This window comes from Durio zibethinus, chromosome 3 (genome assembly GCF_047325235.1).
Source record: "Durio zibethinus cultivar Kanyao isolate XHJ-2024 chromosome 3, ASM4732523v1, whole genome shotgun sequence".
NCBI classification, from domain to species: domain Eukaryota; kingdom Viridiplantae; phylum Streptophyta; class Magnoliopsida; order Malvales; family Malvaceae; genus Durio; species Durio zibethinus.
In genome coordinates this window covers 32,554,697-32,573,233 of record NC_143164.1, presented here as the reverse complement: position 1 = coordinate 32,573,233, position 18,537 = coordinate 32,554,697, and the positions used below count along the sequence as shown (strand labels likewise).

The following is an 18,537-nucleotide window of genomic DNA, read 5'->3' as shown; positions in this document are numbered from 1 at the left end:
TGAGTTGCATTATTTCAACAACTATTATAAACATCTTGCTGCTTTTTATTTAAACATGATATTTCCTTTGATCCTACATTTTTCACTTGGAATAACTTGATTGATTAAAATGGATTGCAAGTGAAAGTTTTTCCTTATTGTGTTGAGTCATATTGTTATTAAAATGAGAACGACTGGTGACAAAAAGGAAAAAGAAACAGATATATTAATGTTTGGTGTAATGATCTGTCTACATTTATAACAACATGTCATCACCTCATGAAACTTTCAAAAACTCATATTTAAACCCTATACATATACTCAAGGGTGGTGATAGTAATGATATATATGATCTTTGTGATTATCTATTTCTTTTTATCATATAATATATGCTAAGGTATTGTATCTTGACAGTTGGTCAAGGAATTGTTGCTCAAATTTGATATTTGGTTTGCAGCATTTTTTAGTTCAATATCTACAATGATCTTTATTATTGAGTATTTCACTGGTTCATAAAAATAAATATCAAATTAATCAAAGACTCTTTCGGTTCCAGATAGGGACCAACAATAGAAAGTTCAGTTATTTGCGAAGGCAAAAATAAAGCTTTCTCTGCTGATTGATATCGTTTAGTGAATGAAAATAGTCTTAATGCAACCTACCATTGCATCTTATTCAAACACAGGTCCAACAAAGTTCGAAGTTATGGTATATAATGGCAACTGGTAATCGATAATTCACCTGAACTGCATATGTTTTTCTAAGAAACTTTTCGTACTCATCTCCGACTAGCTTTCTCGACTTCCCTATGAAACTTTTTGAGGAACTTTTTATCTAAGTTTAAAGATTGTTTACCTTTTTCAGGAACACTCAATGTCCCATTAGCACCTCCGATATGGTCCTTTTTATTGCATTATCAAAGTATTTTTTAATTGTCAATTTAGTCAAACCTTCTCTAATTATCAGTTTGCCTTTTTTTTTCTTTACATTTCAATTTTAACTTATTATTTATTCAAGTCGATATAACTGAGTTTTTACCTTGACAAAATTGGGTGAAACCGGGTTTGCAACCTAGTTTTTATAACTGAAATGTCTCATAGAATAAATCTAGCATGTATAAGAAAAGGTTAGAGAATTTTTCTTTCTTTAAATTCCTATTCTTTTCTTCTTTTCCTGATTTATTAGTAAAGAAGATGAAAATTGCTAGGATAGATGAACATACTATATTCACTGAACATAACTTCTAGCAGAACATAATCCACCCTCAATTTTGATGAGTTGTAGAGTCATTCTAGGTCTAATTTCTTGAAGCTTGATAGCACTTTCTGTAGTTACAGGATTAACTCGACTAAGATCATTACTGGTCAGAGTAACTATTGTGGTTTCCTCATCTGCTTCACTTTCTGATCCATAATTAACTCTTTAAATAACAAACAAAAGGAGTGAAGAGAATTGATACGTTTAAAAATAGAGAAAAGGGATGAGAAGAGAGAAAGAGAAGGTGAGAGAGAATTGATAAAAAAATTCTGGTTGTTTTCCTTTCTTTCCTTACGCAACTTTTAAAGAAAATTCTTTGATAGGTTGTACAATAACCATTTTTTCTTTAGTCATGCAACACATGCTAAAGTTTTGATCAGCCAAGGACAAACTCATACCACAACCAATCTAGCAACAGACTAATTGGGCTTATTTCATTACAAAATCCTTAACCTAACCAAGAGCTTTGTTGCTGCATTTTGAGACCCATTTCTCACTAAGCTACTGTCCATCCTTCTTCTATTTTGGGCTCTTATCATTGCTCATGTCATCTGCAGGAACCTTGTCCTCAAGGTTGAATTCTGAAAAAGTAGATACTATGTCATGTTCACTTTCTCATGTAGCTTCTGTTGCAGGTAAGTGCTTCCATTTTATAAGAAGTTGGGTTAGGACAGAACCATGGCGTTGAACTCCTTTTCTCTTCAAAATTCTCTCAGGTATTAGAACAGGTTGATCATCAATAGCAAGCTCTGACAGTTGACAAATGGAAGGCGATGGTTGTCCATGGCATGCTTTGAGTAAGGATATATGAAAAATAGGGTGCATTTTTTATGTTGCTGGTAGAGCCAATTCATAAGCCATAGGGCCAATACGGCGTTGAATTCGAAAGGGACCAAAATATTTTTTGGCTAATTTTTGTTGGGTTCTAGGAAAAACCGAGTGTTGGCGATAAGGTTGCAGCTTGATAAAAACCTAATCTCCCTTATTGAATACACGCTCCACTTTATGGCGATCAACTTGTATCTTCATGCGGTTCCTAGCTTGCTCCAAATCGGCTTTCAGTCGTTTTAGAATTTCTTGCCGTTCAAGTAGACTGCCATCAAAGTGAGCAATATTAAATGTGCTTGAGATATAAAGAGCGATCGTTGGAGGAGGTATACCATACATAGCTTCAAATGTCGTCATGCCAATAAATGAGTGATAAGAAGTGTTATACCACCATTCAGCCCAATGTAGAATGCGAAAGCAGTGTCTTGGTTATTCACTGACAAAGCAGCATAAATATGTCTCTAAGCAACAATTGAGAATCTCTGATTGCCCATTGGTTTGGGGTTGGTATGCACTACTGAGTTTGAGAACAATGCCTTGTAGCTTGAAGAATTTTTTCCAAAATGTGCTTGTGAAGGAGGGATCACTGTCACTGATTATTGAGTGAAGAATGCCATGTAACTTCCCAATCTTTCGAGCAAGAATATCTGCCAATTGTGGAGCTGTAATTGATGAAAGTAGAGGAACAAAATGAGCATATTTGGACAGACGGTCAATCAATACATAGATAGTGGATTTTTCTTGAGACAGAGGCAGATGAGTAATAAAACCACGGCAATGTCCTGTTAGATGTGAGATGGGATAAGCAATGGTTCAAACAATCCACCTTACTTAGTTGTTAAGTATTTCGCTTGTTGGCAGACTTGCCATTGTTGAATGAAGTTTTGAACTGAAACTAGCATATGTGGCCAATAGAAATTAGCTGATAATTGGGCTAACATTTTTTATATACCTGCGTAGCCACTCGTAAAAGAAGAATGAAACTCTGTAAGTAAGGCTTGCTGTAACTCGTGTCTAGCAGGAACCACAATTATGCCCGTATGCCATAAGAGTCCTTGGGAAAAAATAATATCTGGAATAGGACTGGTATCTTGCAGAACTTTGGCCACCAAGGTCTTACCTTCCTCGGTAGAGCTATAGTACTATTGCAGTTGATCCAGATAGAGAAAATAGGCCCAGAAACTGCATTATAACTAGCATGGAGGGAGTAACATCGAAAGAGAGCATCTGCAGCTCTATTGTGTTTCCCTGGTCGATACTAAATGGTATCCTGAAAACCAAGAAGCTTAGCAAGCCATTTTGATTGCTCTGGAGTCTGAATGGTTTGGGACATAAGTCCTTTGAGACTTTGTTGATCTGTGTAGATGACAAATGGGTTGCCAAGGAGATATTGGCGCCACTTTTTAACAGCTTCAATGATTGCATACATCTCCCCAACATAGGTAAAGGTTGTCTGCATATGAGGCCCCATTTTCTTACTAAAAATGTAATTGGATGGCCTTGCTGGGAGAGCACTGCACCAATAGCCACATTAGAAGCATCTGTTTCGACTGAGAATGTTTGGGAAAAATTCGGTAAGGCCAGAATCGGCAATGTGATCATAGCAGTCTTGAGAGCGAAGAATGCTGAAGAAGCTGCAAGTGACTAAACAAAGTGGTCTTTCTTTAGCAAGTTAGTGAAGGGTGCAGCAATTGTTGCATAATCCCTCACAAATTTTCGGTAATAGCCTATTAGGCCCAGGAAACCCCTTAGAGCCTTGAGTGTTATTGGTTGAGGCCAATCCAGTATGGCTAAGATTTTCCAGGGATCCACTTGAACACCATTACCACTAATAATATGCCCCCAAATAATCGATTGAAGTACAGCCAAAAGAGCATTTAGACATCTTGGCACAGAACTTTGATCTTGTAAAACAGTGAGGACTTAAGAGACATGCTTGAGATGATTATCCCCGTTTTGACTATAAATGAGGATGTCATCAAACAAAGCCAATACAAATCGTCGAAGAAAGGGACGAAACACATGATTCATCGCAACCTGAAAAGTGGAAGGGGCATTGGTTAAACCAAATGGCATTACCAAGAATTCAAAATGGCCATCAGCTGTACGAAATGTTATTTTATGTATATCTTCAGGGGCTACTCTGATTTGATGATAACCCGCACGAAGATCAATTTTGGATAAAACAACAGCCCCGTGTAGTTCATGGAATAAACTCATCTACAGTAGGAATAGAAAACGATCTTTAACTGTAATAGCATTAGGGGCTCTGTAGTCTAAACAAAATCACCATGAATTGTCCTTTTTTTTTTGAACCAGCAAGACAGGAGATGAGAAAGGACTGGTGCTGGGCTGAATAATGCCTTCTTGAAGCATATCATTAATGGTTTCTCCATGTCACTTTTCTGAGCATGCGAATAGCGATATGGCTTAACATTCACTGGTTTAGCGTCTGGCAAAAGATGAATGTGGTGGTCATGAGGACGCGTTAGAGGCAGGCCATGTGAAATGTCAAATACTTTTATAAATTTAGAAAGTTTTTGTTGAAGTGCTGGATGGGGGGTTTTGTGTGTCCAGTGGGGCACATGTTGATGGTGTGATCGACAATAAGTGTCTTGAAGCAATGGCATTAGTATCAATCAGTCTGCAAAATTGGTTGTATGATAGAGATGAAGAATTGAGGGGCTGCTCACCATGTAAAGTGATGAGGGAACCTTGATAGTAAAAAGTCATGTAATGAGCCTGAAAGTTTGAAACAACAGGTCCCAACTGAGATAACCATTGAATACCGAAAATCACATCAACTCCATACATATCCAAAAAGGAGAAAATCAATAGAAACTGATGATTCTGAAAGCATAGTGGCACTGTAGAACAAAATCCTTCACAGACAATAGAATCATCATTTCCTAATATTTTAGAGAATTTAGGAGCTGGTTGGACTAGTAGTCCCAAATATTTTGCAACCCGTGGTTGAATCAAATTATGAGTGTACCAAAATCAATCAACACAGTCACTAGATGTCCTGTAATATGCCCTGTAAGTTTCATTGAATGAAGAGAAGAAAGACTCGAAATAGCTTGAAGGGATATTTGAAAATATATGGGATCATCTTGAGAAAAATTTTATGAGGGAAGTGGTGGTGGTATCGAAGCAAAACCGGTGCCCTAGAACGGTTCAAATCAGGAAGATCTGGTGGTGGATCATCATCCTCTGTTTGCAAAAGTAAGAATGGTGTAGTAAGACAACGATGCCCCGGCTTATATTGCTCATCGTAATCGAAACAAAGACCCTTAGCACGACAAGCTTGCATTTCAGGAGAAGTTAAACGTTTGATAGGAAAGGCCTGTTGGTTGAGAGGAGGTTTTGGTGGTGGTAGCTGTGGTGATGAAATGTGAGGGTCGATAAGAAGGAGCTTGTGAATCTGATAACTTGGATTCCAAAATGTCAAGGCTCAGTGCTTGTGCAAGTGATTGAGGTTTAAAAATTGCCATCTCTTGTTGGATATCAGAACGCAGTCCAGAAATAAAACAATTAAGTAAATGCTCCTCAGACAACCCAGAGACGTGATTAGAAATATTTTCAAATTCAACTTGGCATTGTGTAACAGAAGATGTTTGCTTCAACTTGAACAAAGTAGCTTGATGATTAACAAATGTAGAGGGGTCCAAACTTGAGCTCAAGGACACGAGTGAACGACTCCCAATCATGCAGCTGGTTGTTGCGGTGCATCCATTGATACCAACTCAAAACTTGTCCGGTCATATAGAATGCAGCAATTGACAATCGATGATGAGGCGCTATAGAATGGAACTCAAAATATTTCCTAACCTGGAAAAGCCAGTCTAAAAGATTTGAGCCATCAAAAAATGTAATATGAAGTTTTGGAGACTTGGTTGTAAAAGCAGAGGACAGATTAGGCAAGTTGGTCGCCGTTGATGAGCTCGAAGATGTGATGTGTGGTGTGGGTAACAGTGGAGGTAAAGGCGGCGAAGCTGTAGTGGCGGTGGTTTTTTCTAGACAAGCAAACTTAAGCTACAGGTCATGGATCGAGGATCGTTGCTCTTGTACCATAGGGGAGAGGTCAAAATATTTGGACTCCAAGGTTTGCCGGAGATCAAGAATCTGGGAAGAAAAAGACTCGGTAAGGTTGTGAATGACTTCTTCGATGGCGTTGTTTGGCTTTGGAGGCGTGATGGCGGAAGGGCAACGCAAGCACCAAATGATACGTTTAGAAATAGAGAGAAGGGATGAGAAGAGAGAAAGAGAAGGTGAGAGAGAATTGATCAGAAAATTCTTATTGTTTTCTTTTCATTCCTTACGCAACTTTTAAAGAAAATTCTTTGACAAGTTGTACACTAACTGTTTTTTCTTCAGTCATGCAACACATGCTAAAGTTTTAATCAGGTAAGGACAAACTTATACTACAACCAATCTAGCAACAACCTAATTGGGCTTATTTCACTACAAAATCCTTAACCTAACCAGGAGCTTTGCTGATGCGTTTTGAGACCCATTTCTTACTAGCTGCCATCCATCCTTCTTTTGTTTTGGGCTCATATCAAAAACCATATAAATCGCAAAAGAGTATTCCATCCATAAGAACAGTACTATGCATATGTATAGCTCATAAGAAAGGATACTAACCTAGTGATAAAGCTCCTCACACCTGGAAGATTCCTAAGATCATGTACTTAATGGTTTTGAACAAATTTTCTGATTCTACAAGAGACGCCAATAGGCGCTTCATGTTAAACCAATGTTAAAAGGGGGTAAAATGGAAAGTGAAGTCGGTTTGGATGTTTTAACTGCCTAAATACTCACAGTGTTGATACCAATATCTGGAAAGATGTTCTTGAGCATTGTAGTCGTAAGCTTCAAATGTTTATCACCTGCTGCAAAGCCAGACAGAATAATCTGCCATAGATAGTTCAAAATTAAGACCCGAAGATGTAATAGATGTAACAGGATTTAACTTCAACCATTTGAGCAAAATGCTTAATGTGCAAACATAAGGTTTCTATCTCTTCCTTGTTCTGTTTTAATGCAAAATTTACAATAGTATTTCACTTTAAAAAACTCATCTATTTTTTATACAATGAGTTAAAATACGTTCCACAGCCAGCTAACAATTGCAACAACAACCAAACAAGAGGGAAACCATGCTTCCATTTCTAAAGATAAAAGAAAGAGAAGAAAAAGAAATTACCAAAGGAGAATTTTTTAAAAGATCTTGAGGACATCTAGTGCACAATTGAGGTTGTTCAATATCAACAGTTAATGCAGACAAATGGATTTTAAATGTAAGAGTAAGGCTTTGAGGGGTCTTTGAAACCCTACGGAAAGGTGAAGTTTCAGTTTTTGATAATATGAGGAAACGGGTTACACCCATTGGCCTTGCAACATTCAAAATGTCTTTCAGGTTGTTCCTCTTCTTGTCCTTCAAGCATGAATTAACAACAAAACAATAGTTGATTTAGAAGAAAACTTATAAGACTAGAAATTTTTTGCAAAAAAAATATATAAAAAGGGAAGGAATTACCTTAAGATTGAGAGCAGTGTACGGAAGCATAAACTTTCTCTAGTCCATTTGAAGTTGCCTAGCGAACCAAGCAGCCTCCCTCTTAAAAACACAAAATTCTTTAGGATTTTATTCCCTGTGATATGGTCCACATTGGGTTGCTTCTGCTGCTTCTTCACAATTATCTTCTTTCTCTTCTGTTCTGATTCAGATATCAGAAAATGATTAATCCAAAACAACCTAAAAAACAATAGCAGGAAAAAAACTATAAATGTACGAACGCACTTTTCAAATGCACTTTTTCTATACAGCATTTTTCAAATGCATTTTTTTCAAATGGAGTTCTTTTCCAACCAGAATGCTTAAATAGGCCTAAATGGACAAAAACATTCGTAAATTCATAATTGAATATAATATTTTTGAACTTTGAAAAAAGCAGAGTAAAGCTAAAATAACAGAAAACAGTGTCATTACTTACGTTAAGGAAGCAAGCCATGACTCACACTGTATAAAGTACTGAGATGGAGTCGTGGATTGGAAAGAGAAGCAGGGTTTAGGGTACATTTGGATGTCGAGGAGATTGGATTTAGATAAAATGATTATTAAAGAAATTAGATTATAACTTATATATAATGAAATAATATATAATATAAAACTCAAATATTTTACAATAAATGTCAAATTTTTTTTATATAAATTCTAAATATATATCCCTTAATTTTATTACATAAAATCCAATCGACTTTTAGTTGTCTAATATTTATATGGATTCATGACATTTGATTTTTTCCTATGAAATGAACAAAATTTATTGAAATTTTTTATTTTTTAACATTTATGTTTTGATTTTTTATTTTCTGATGACTTATGATTTTTCATTTTTTTATGAGGGTTATATAAGTGTATTTCATGTCTTTATTATATTTTTTCCAATCATGAAAATTTTTTTATTGTGTTTGTGTTTTCATAATTTTTTTAATTTTATAATCATAATTTATGATTTTTTATTTGTTTCAAGTTTGTTGTTTAGTCAATTAGTGCATATTTTTAGTCTTTGCAATTTTATTATTTATTTCAAATATTTTACAATAAATGTCAAATCTTTTTTACATAAATTCTAAAATATCTCTTAATTTTATTACATAAAATCTAATTGATTTTTTATTGCCTAACATTTATATGGATTCATGTCTTTTTATTTTCTCATATTCATGTTCTAAAAACATTATTTGTTAAAATTTATTGAAATCTTTGATTTTCTAACATTTATGTTATGATTTTTTTTTCTTTGTTTTTTTTGGATGGGAGGGTTATTTAAGTATATTTTATGTGTCCATTATATTTTCTAATCATTAGATTTTTTTTTTATTGCATTTGCATTTTTATAATTTTTATAATTTTATAATCATAATTTATGTTTTTTTATTTGGTATTTCAAGTTTGTTTTTTAGTCAATTATGTATTTTTTTTAGTGTTTACATTTTTATTTTTTTTTCAAATATTTTATAATAAATACCAAGTTTTTTTTACATAAATTTTAAACATATATCTTTTAATTTTATTACATAAAATTCAATAGACTTTGGTTGCCTAACATTTATATAGATTTATGATTTTCTCCTATTCATGTTCTTTAAAATTGTTATTTGTTAAAATTGATTAAAACCATTTATTTTATGACATTTATGTTTTGACTTTTACTTACCGTATGACTTATGATTTTTCATTTTTTATGGGAGCGTTATATAAGTGTATTTCATGTCACTATTATATTTTTTTCAATCATGAGATTTTTTTTATTATGTTTGTATTTTCATAATTTTTTTAATTTTATAATCATAATCTATGATTTTTTATTTGGTAATTCAAGTTTGCTTTTTATTCCAATAGCGTGTTTTTTAGTGTTTGCATTTTTATTATTGTTTATTTTTTGTCACGATCTTGATTTTTTTTATTTCATTTCAAATTTGACTTTTAGCCGACTGGAGTATATTATAATTGATAGATTAATTTTTGAAATATATAATTGGAAGATAAAAATTTGTGTTTATCAATTAAGGGATATTTATAATTATAAAACTGAATAGCGTGTTAACACAAAATGATGTTAATTAATGAAAGGTACATAAATAAATTTATTTTTGTTATATTTTTTGTTTCTATTTTCATTTCTTTAATTTATTTTATTATTTTTTGTTCTTTTGTAGAGATTTTATATTCATATTGTTCTTTGAAATTATAAAGCATATCGATTGAAAAATTAGATTCATGAATTGTGTTGCTACAAATAGAGATGATTATTGGATAACTATTGTGAATGATAGTACGATTCATTTTACTATCATCAAAAAGATGCTTGATGAAGGAGTAAATATTTGATGACTTGCTTTTTACTTTGTAGCGTATGATTGTTTTGGTGAATGTTCAACTAAGCACTTATGGATTTTGAGTTGTTGTACCTTTTTTAAAAATAAATATTTTATTTCAAATTTTTCATTAGATATTATTGGCATTGCTCTTTACATGAATTCGTCCCATAATTAAAATATTGGTGGCAAGTCCATAAATTGTTTGTGTTACACATATTTAAAGTATTCTTTTTTGTTTTAATATTTTGTATATTAGCAATATTATAAGGAAGATGATTTGTTTAAATTTTTTTTTAATCTTTTATTAATATTTGAATTAAATATCATTTTAATCATTTATTTTCTTTAACAAAATGTTTACAAGTGTTAGTTTGTAGACAAGTTTGTTTCTAAATTTGAAGAGAGGCAATTAGTTTTGGAAATCGAACCTCAAATTATTATATTTACTTCTTTTATTGTTAAGAGTTTTCAAGGTTAATGAAAAAAATCAAGTTGTTATGATTACCATTTTTATGACATTTTAACTATATGTTGTTTTCCAAATTTTTTTATTGTAGTTATAATTTGATTTATTTAAAATATTATATTTTTGAATTTATGGTTTCTTTTGTTGATTTTATTTTAATTTTTTCTAAACTCATGGTAGGTGATTGAGTTAAATTTTGTTTTTTGTATGATAAATCCATTTACAAACTAAGTACTTAATATTTTAAGATTTATTTTAATCTAAAAGTTAAAAGTATAAATTTTTTTTTTTGTTCTTCTAAATCAATATATTAAATTATTAATCTTATTTATTTTAATCTTTTTAAATTTTTTCAATCTTCAATTTAAATTTTTTTAATTCTTTTAATATTTTTTTTATTACTGTTGTTTTTTTTTTAATGAAAATTAGCTATCAATAATTCAATCCTTTCTATGGAAGAAGTTTTAAAGAAATCTTAAAAGTAGGCCCTTTATAAAAACCTTATAGGTGAAAAAGTTTGAAAATTTTTAATTTATTTTATGGTTTTTTTTATATAAAATTCATGTTTTAATTTTTTGTTTTAAATATTTTTTAAAGTGATTTTAAGGTTTTACCTTTCTATGGATAAAAATGTGAGAAAGATTAAATATTTTAATTTATTTTTTGTTCCTTATAAGATTCATGTTTTATTATTTTTGTTCTGATTTTTAATATTGTTTAGAGTGATTTTTGGAGTTTTAATTTAAGTAATTATGTTTATAAGTTTTGTATAAAGATATCTTCTTAATGAGATTAATAATGGTCTATTCATTTCAATGAATAAATAAGTGAAAAAGATTAAATATTTTAAGTATTTTTAATCTTAAAGTTAAGAAAGTAATTTTCATGTAATCTTTTTATTTATTGTTTGATTTTTTCCTAAAAAACTATTAATGACATGTTCTTTTACATGGATGATTTAGTGAAAAAGTTCAAAGATTTTATATTATTTCTTAGCTCTTTATAAAATCCATGTCGTATTATTTTATATTAATTTTTAAGTTTTTATAATCAATAAACTTTCGTATGAATTATATTAGGTAAGTAAATTTATGCATTAATATAATTAGAAAGAAAAAAGTGTACTTTGACGCATATTTTACAATTTCCATGCTAAAATTATTATGTTAGCTTTTTAGGTGAGATGGTGATACAAGAGATGAGTGAATTGGATCTCTTCAAATTCTTTTTCAACAAATGATTTCAATATAATTGAATAGAAATTAAAGCCAATATCAAAATACGATGCAAATAATAATGAATTGATGAACTATAAGCAAATATAAACTATAATTAAAATAAAAATATAGAGATAGAGAAATCAAATACAAAGATTTATAGAGATTTAGTCTTTACAAGACATCTACGTCCTCTCTCTTGGTTGTCCACACCAAGGCTTCAATCCAATATTCTTGAATTGAAATTACAACCCTCTCTTTTTTTATCTAAGGCTTAATATAGAAATCTTACATTATCTATTTTCTAGGCTAAGTAGTAATATTTCAATCCCACAAATTCAAGAGGATGCCTCACCTTTTGATTGCAAAATCACTTAATCAAAATACAAACTTAAAACACTTCTCAAAGGTTAAGTGTTTGCCTAATGAAGTACAAAGAAATATGATGAATGAAGAACACAATATTGCTTGGATATAACAAATATAAAAGATATGAATTTCAAGCTCTAACAACTTTTGATTCTATGAGAATATAAAAATATAATTTGTTGGCTCTTGCTCTTTTACTTTATCAATCTCTTTGGTGTGTTGGAGTGCCCAATTTATAGAAGAATTGAAGAAATGACTGTTGGAAATGCTTGGGAGAAGAAAATAGCTGTTAAAGTTTAATAAACTAGCTGTTAGAGTTGTTTTGGTGCATACCTGATTGATTCCCACCTGATCGATTCCTTCCATGAGAGGATCGATTAATTCAAGTTTTGGTGCCATTTTTCACTTGAAAAGTAGACTTAATCAATACCTTCCATGATGGGATTAATTGGTTCACATTTTAGAAGCCAATTACACTTGAAAATACACCAATCGATCGATCCCTTCATGTAGGAGATCAATCCTGTCAAGGGGGTGATCGATCCCTTTATGTCATTTCAAAACAAATTTTGCTTCTAGGTAAAAACTCAATCGATGCTTTCTCTGAGGGGATTGATCCTATCAAAGCTAGATGGTTGTTTCTTGTTTTATATTTTACTCACTAATTTGATCATATCTTGAGTTATACAAATCCAAATAAAAAATTGTTTAAAGATTTAGAAACTAGACTTAAAGAGCTTTCTATCCATATAAAATTTGTCACATAATTCATTGTGTACAAATTATAGTGAATTTTCAAATCTACCCTATGTGCAAATTTTGGACAAATGCAAAGTGTCTAGTAAAAATTCAAAATCTTTTCTTAGAAAATTTGGATTTTGATTTTGTTTGATCTATTAGAAAGTAGACTTAAAAAGTTTTCCAACCATATAAAATTCAAATATTAAAGCTTTGTGAATTAATAAAAAAAAATAAAACAAGTTAAATGTTGGAAAATTTTGTTTTTGTAAAACAACTTTCTTAAGTTAATCTATTTCTCAAAACTAATATTATTGAAATTGTATTAAGTCTAAAATGAATAAGTTCACTTTAAAAACAACAATTAGACTTTCATATAAGCTCAAATAAAGAATCTTTAAAGATATATTTGGTTTGAAAAATATGAAAATAAAGAAAGGTTTGTTTACACTATGAAAAACATATTACTTATTTAGTACCAAAATATAAAACTTAACAACATGTACTAAATAAATCTTTTTTAGAATCTTGATCAAGCTTATTTAGCTTACTGTTTTCTCATTTCAAAATAATGATCAATTCAAAGCTAACAATCTCTCCTTTTTTGATATGACAAAACTTAAAGATAAATTTGCTTGATGAAAAACTTTCTTTGAAATATTTAAGATTTTGAAAAACATTTTGAAAAACTCTCCCTTAAACAATGCATGGAAAAACTTTCCCTCAATTTATGCATCCTAATCCAACACAACTCAACTAACATATGTTAAAGCATATAGATCAAATAAGCACAATCAAACATATGCATGTCAAGTACAAGCAAATTTGTCCATATGATATTTCTTCCCTTTTTTGTCATAGCAAAAAAGCATGAGCATATTAATGGGCAAATAAATACAAAGAGGCATCATTAACAAATATATTCACAAAACATTTCTCTTTTTTTTTTTTGTTTATGCTCTTTATACCAAATATTTAAGCTTCTACATCAATTGTAAATATCTCTAAACTCTCTCCTCTTTTTTGTCATTTTGAAAGAAAAAGAGATCAATTTAAGGTATGAGACTAAATACTTGATACTAATAATATTAAGAGTATTTTAAATGCATGTAATCAAATATGATATGCACAATGAAGTTCACATACATGTATTCAAGCACAAAAGCATAAGCGTATCCAATTTTAACATTTTAGCACAAGTCATCAAATTTACTACATGAAATTTACAAACAAAAGATAATGAATGATATGTAATCTAATCATAAATCATGTTAGGATAAGATATGCTTAGAACCTAAAACATCATTAGAAATTAAGCATAAATTCAAGAACATCCATACAAGCTTATACCAATTGTTATAGATATCAATTGTTAAAGTTATGTTATCATAATGCATATCAATTTTTATCACACAACAAATCAAGCAAAATCGTATTCTAAGATTTCTCTTCCTTTTCAAAATAAGGATTAATCAATTTAAGGCACATACAATTTTGCATGAAAGGTATAAGCTATATCAAGGATAGGCACATAAATAAACATCTATGAAATTTCAAAAAACTTTTTTAGCAATTTTATTCAATAACTTTCATAGAGCACACATACTTCAAGCATATGAAATATTCATTCAATACATGTATAAATGATAATAGTAATCTTTCATAAGCTATCCTATCCAAACAAGAACCAAAAGCTCATATGTATTTAATAAATCATAGGTACTAATGAGCAATAAGGTTCAATTATCATCATGTCATAACAAGGATTATTCAAGCATTTTCCAAACCTGATGAACACTTAAGCTATAGCAAAGAAATAATGAAAGCATAATTATTCAATTATAATCCAAATTATTTCAATGCATAGCAAAGTACTTAACTCAAACATATGCAAGTATTCAATCATATATTTCAATCAAAATCATACAAGCATATGAAAAATGTATAAGCAATATACCTAATTAAAAAAATATGCAAGCATTTAGGCACAATTTGGTACATGCTATCTCAATGGATTCAATCAATGAACATGTAAATAAAATTTCAAAATTGTAAGTTCATAATCCATGAGTTAAGGTAGTTGAAAGATAAAAAAATCAATATATTCAACTCATATCCATCCAAAGATTCAAACAAATATTCATGCAATAGAAACTATTAATCAAAGCAATAAAAAATTAAGTATGAATATTAATCAATCCAAGCATTTAACAAAGTTAAGACAAAGTCTATCAAGTAGCTTGGTGATTAATTTGTGAAAAATGTTCACAAATTCAAACACAATATCTCATTTTTGCACATATAAAAGCAAGCATTTATCAAATCATGTATTAAACATTATAAATTATAGATACATAGCATAGATTCAATACCATTACCTCCATCTTTATCAAGCTATGTAATTATGCTCATTGTAGTTGAGTGAGGCTTTGAATCCTTTATTCCTCATCATTTGAGCTAAGTCTTTGATATGTTTAGGCTTGATTGATAAAGATGACTTACTTTACTTGTTCCACTTAAAATCTAAAAAATGTAAGCTCATTTATGCTCATTCCAATTTCTCCTAGCATAAACTTAGAAAATATTCTTGACAAAGAAATATTCATTAATAGCATCAAGCTAAGTCATTATAAGCAAAGAAAAATTTATTCACTAAGCACAAGTTACCAATTACAAGGGAAATATACATTTAAGCTAGACGTCATATATCAATTTAAACATCAAATAGCATAAAAATGGCACTAAAGCAAAAATTCTTAAGTAATGTACAAAATATCAATATTTCTAGATCATTTATGAACACAAAGAAGACATATTCAATAATCATGTATATTCAAAAAATCACCAAATAATATGTCAAAATAAATTTTAAGCCATATGAAAACTAAAAACTCAAGTAAGACATATTTATCATCAAAAATATATTCAAAAAATTTTTAGCACAAAAACATAAATATGTCAACACATGTCATAGGCCATAATCAACAATGACTGAAGCTAAAAATAAACATCATAAGAAATTCATTTATTTAAGTCATTTTGTAAGCATGTCAAGTAAAGCTCAATCATATTCATATAACTACACACTTGACAAGAATAATAGATGAATCAACAACACATATCATTTAAAAAAAAGTAGTTCTTTAATTTAAAAACACAAATCAAGAGATAAAGCATTTAAGCATAAGAGTAAGCATATCAAAAAGGTATTTCAAAAATTAAGAAATAAAAAATTTAAGCACTTTCAAATCACAAGTATTAAAATTAAGTTGAGTCAATCATCATATGAGCACATATTTTAACCATAAACATAGATGAACAAAGAATCAATATATATATTTTAAGTACATAAATTTCATCAATTTGCTAACACAAGAGAAGAAATAAATCCCAAATTAATAAAGATAAATAATTAAATCATATTTCAAGATTATTTCATAAGAAATCAAGATATGAACAATCTAATATCAATATATATGATTTAGGCACAAGATGATCATCAATTTCTAAAATCACATATCAAGAGTTAAAACAATTGAGAATAAAATAATCAAGTTTAAATAATATTTCACAAGATCCAAGCATTATAAATAAATTAAGCAATTTTAAACATCATAGTCATATAAGCATGTTCAAAAATTATAAATCAGTATGTATAAAAATCACAAAAATCATTTTCATCACACAAAAATTATTCAAACAAATATATTTATGCAAAATACAATAGGATAATCTATTCAAAGCTTAATATGTCTAGGATTTTGATTTTTACAGTTTAAAACTCATTTCTGCTTGAAAAACAATTTAATAAATCTCAAAATTAGTCAAGCTTATTTTTAACCATCTTGAATCTTTCCAACAAGTTTCAAATGATAGAACAAAATTGTTTAATTGTTCATTTGGCATTAGAAACAAGGAAATCAAAAAGTCAACTTTTAATCTCTATATTTTCTTGAAAAAGGCTATTAAGATGGGCAAATATGTTTAAATACACATTTAAGCTCTTCAAACCATTTAGAAAAGTTTTATATCACACTTTGAAAAAGCTCAAATAGTTTTTATGCCCATAAATGTTCCAAAATAAGATTTGATATTTGAAGCTCTATAATTCTTTGAAACTTACATTTAGCACTTATGAAAATTTTAAATCATTGCAAGTTATTAAGTTATCTTTGTTTGAACAAGTTTAAATCATTGAATTCAAGATATTCAAAATCATTTTACAATTAAAAGCTTGCTAAAACAAAATTTCATATTTTAAGGCTTGACTCTAGCTAAAATCATTTTCGAAGCAAAACATAAAATCTCAAAATCATTAAGCTTTGAGTGCTCTCCTTAAGTTTGTGCATAAATATAAAAACAATTAAGCACATGACTTAATCACATCAAGCATATATTAAATATCTCGAGCATTAAACATAATATCAACAAGCATGAGGAATATATTAAAATCATACACTCAAGAGAAAAATTAAATGCATACTAATTCAAGCTCACATTTTCTCAAGATTATGCAATATATGTCTTGTAATTAGTTTCAACCAAATTTTGCATAATCAATCAAGCATTCACAAATTTCATGAAGAATAGGTAACCACGTTCAAATTCTCTTCAAATAAAAATTTAGATGTTACTCATCGCCATTGTGTGTGTCTAGAGTATTTAATCATCAATCTCACATTGTAACTCCTTGCTATAACACACTTACAATAGAGAATCTCATTTGATTTTTGGTACCCAAATTGATTTGGGTCCTTGAGAGTTAGTCACAAAGTCTCTTGTTTAATTAAGAACCTATCTTTCTGTAATTCTAAATAAGACTTTTCTTCTAATAGGACAAGTATGTATAATATGACCATAAAAATTACAAAAATTACATTTAATCATTTTAGTACTTAATGAATTCTTTAAAAGCTTTTATTTTTCTTCCATTAATTGATCAAATTTCTTTTTCAAAACAATATTTTCTTTTTCTAGAAATTCATTTCTACTTTAAAAGGTTTCAAAATATATTTTTAATTCTTTATTCTTTTCCAAAATATTTTTTGCATTTATCAAGAAATCATTTTCAAAATTCAATTTTGAAATAATTTTTTTATATTTCATTTTTATTGACTCAAATTCCATAACTAACTCATCAAAGACATCTTACAATTCATCAAAAGTATATGAATTTAAATCAATTAAGTTAGAGGTTACCTTAGGCTCTTAAAAAGCCATGAGACAAGATGCATTTTAGTTAAAAATTTATCTTTCATGTAGCTCATCAAACTTTCTCCATATCTCATTTGAAGTGAAGTAATTTGAAACTAAGTTGAAATTGTGAGAGTCAAGGCTCCATAAAGTAAGCACTTTATCTTGGCATCATCCATCATTTGTCTCATGTAGTTTGCATCATTTGAAGGAATTTTAAGCCCTTTTTTTTATCATATTTCAAGCTTTAAAATCTTTAGTCATTATGAGCATCTTCATCCTTTTTTCTCCATTGACAAAATTTAAATTTATCAATCATAGGAGCTTTAAGGACTTCTTCACTATCGTGTAACCTAAATTAAGCCATAGGATCTTTACTCAAAGTGGTTAAACCTATAAAAACGGACCAAAGCTCTGATACCAATTGTTAGCTTTTTAGATGTGATGGTGATTTAAGAAGGGGGTGAATTAGATCTTTTCAAATTCTTTTCCAACAAATAATTTCAATATAATTGAATGAAAATTAAAGTCAATATCAAAATATGATGCAAATAACAATGAATTGATAAACTATAAGCAAATATAAACTACAATAAAAAT

The 18,537-nt window shown here is 29.6% G+C and overlaps 1 pseudogene; it reads right to left on the bottom strand.

Annotated features, from left to right (window-relative positions):
- Nucleotides 1-1,206: 1,206 nt before the first annotated feature.
- Nucleotides 1,207-8,149, bottom strand: LOC111283531 (peter Pan-like protein; annotated as a pseudogene).
- Nucleotides 8,150-18,537: the final 10,388 nt, after the last annotated feature.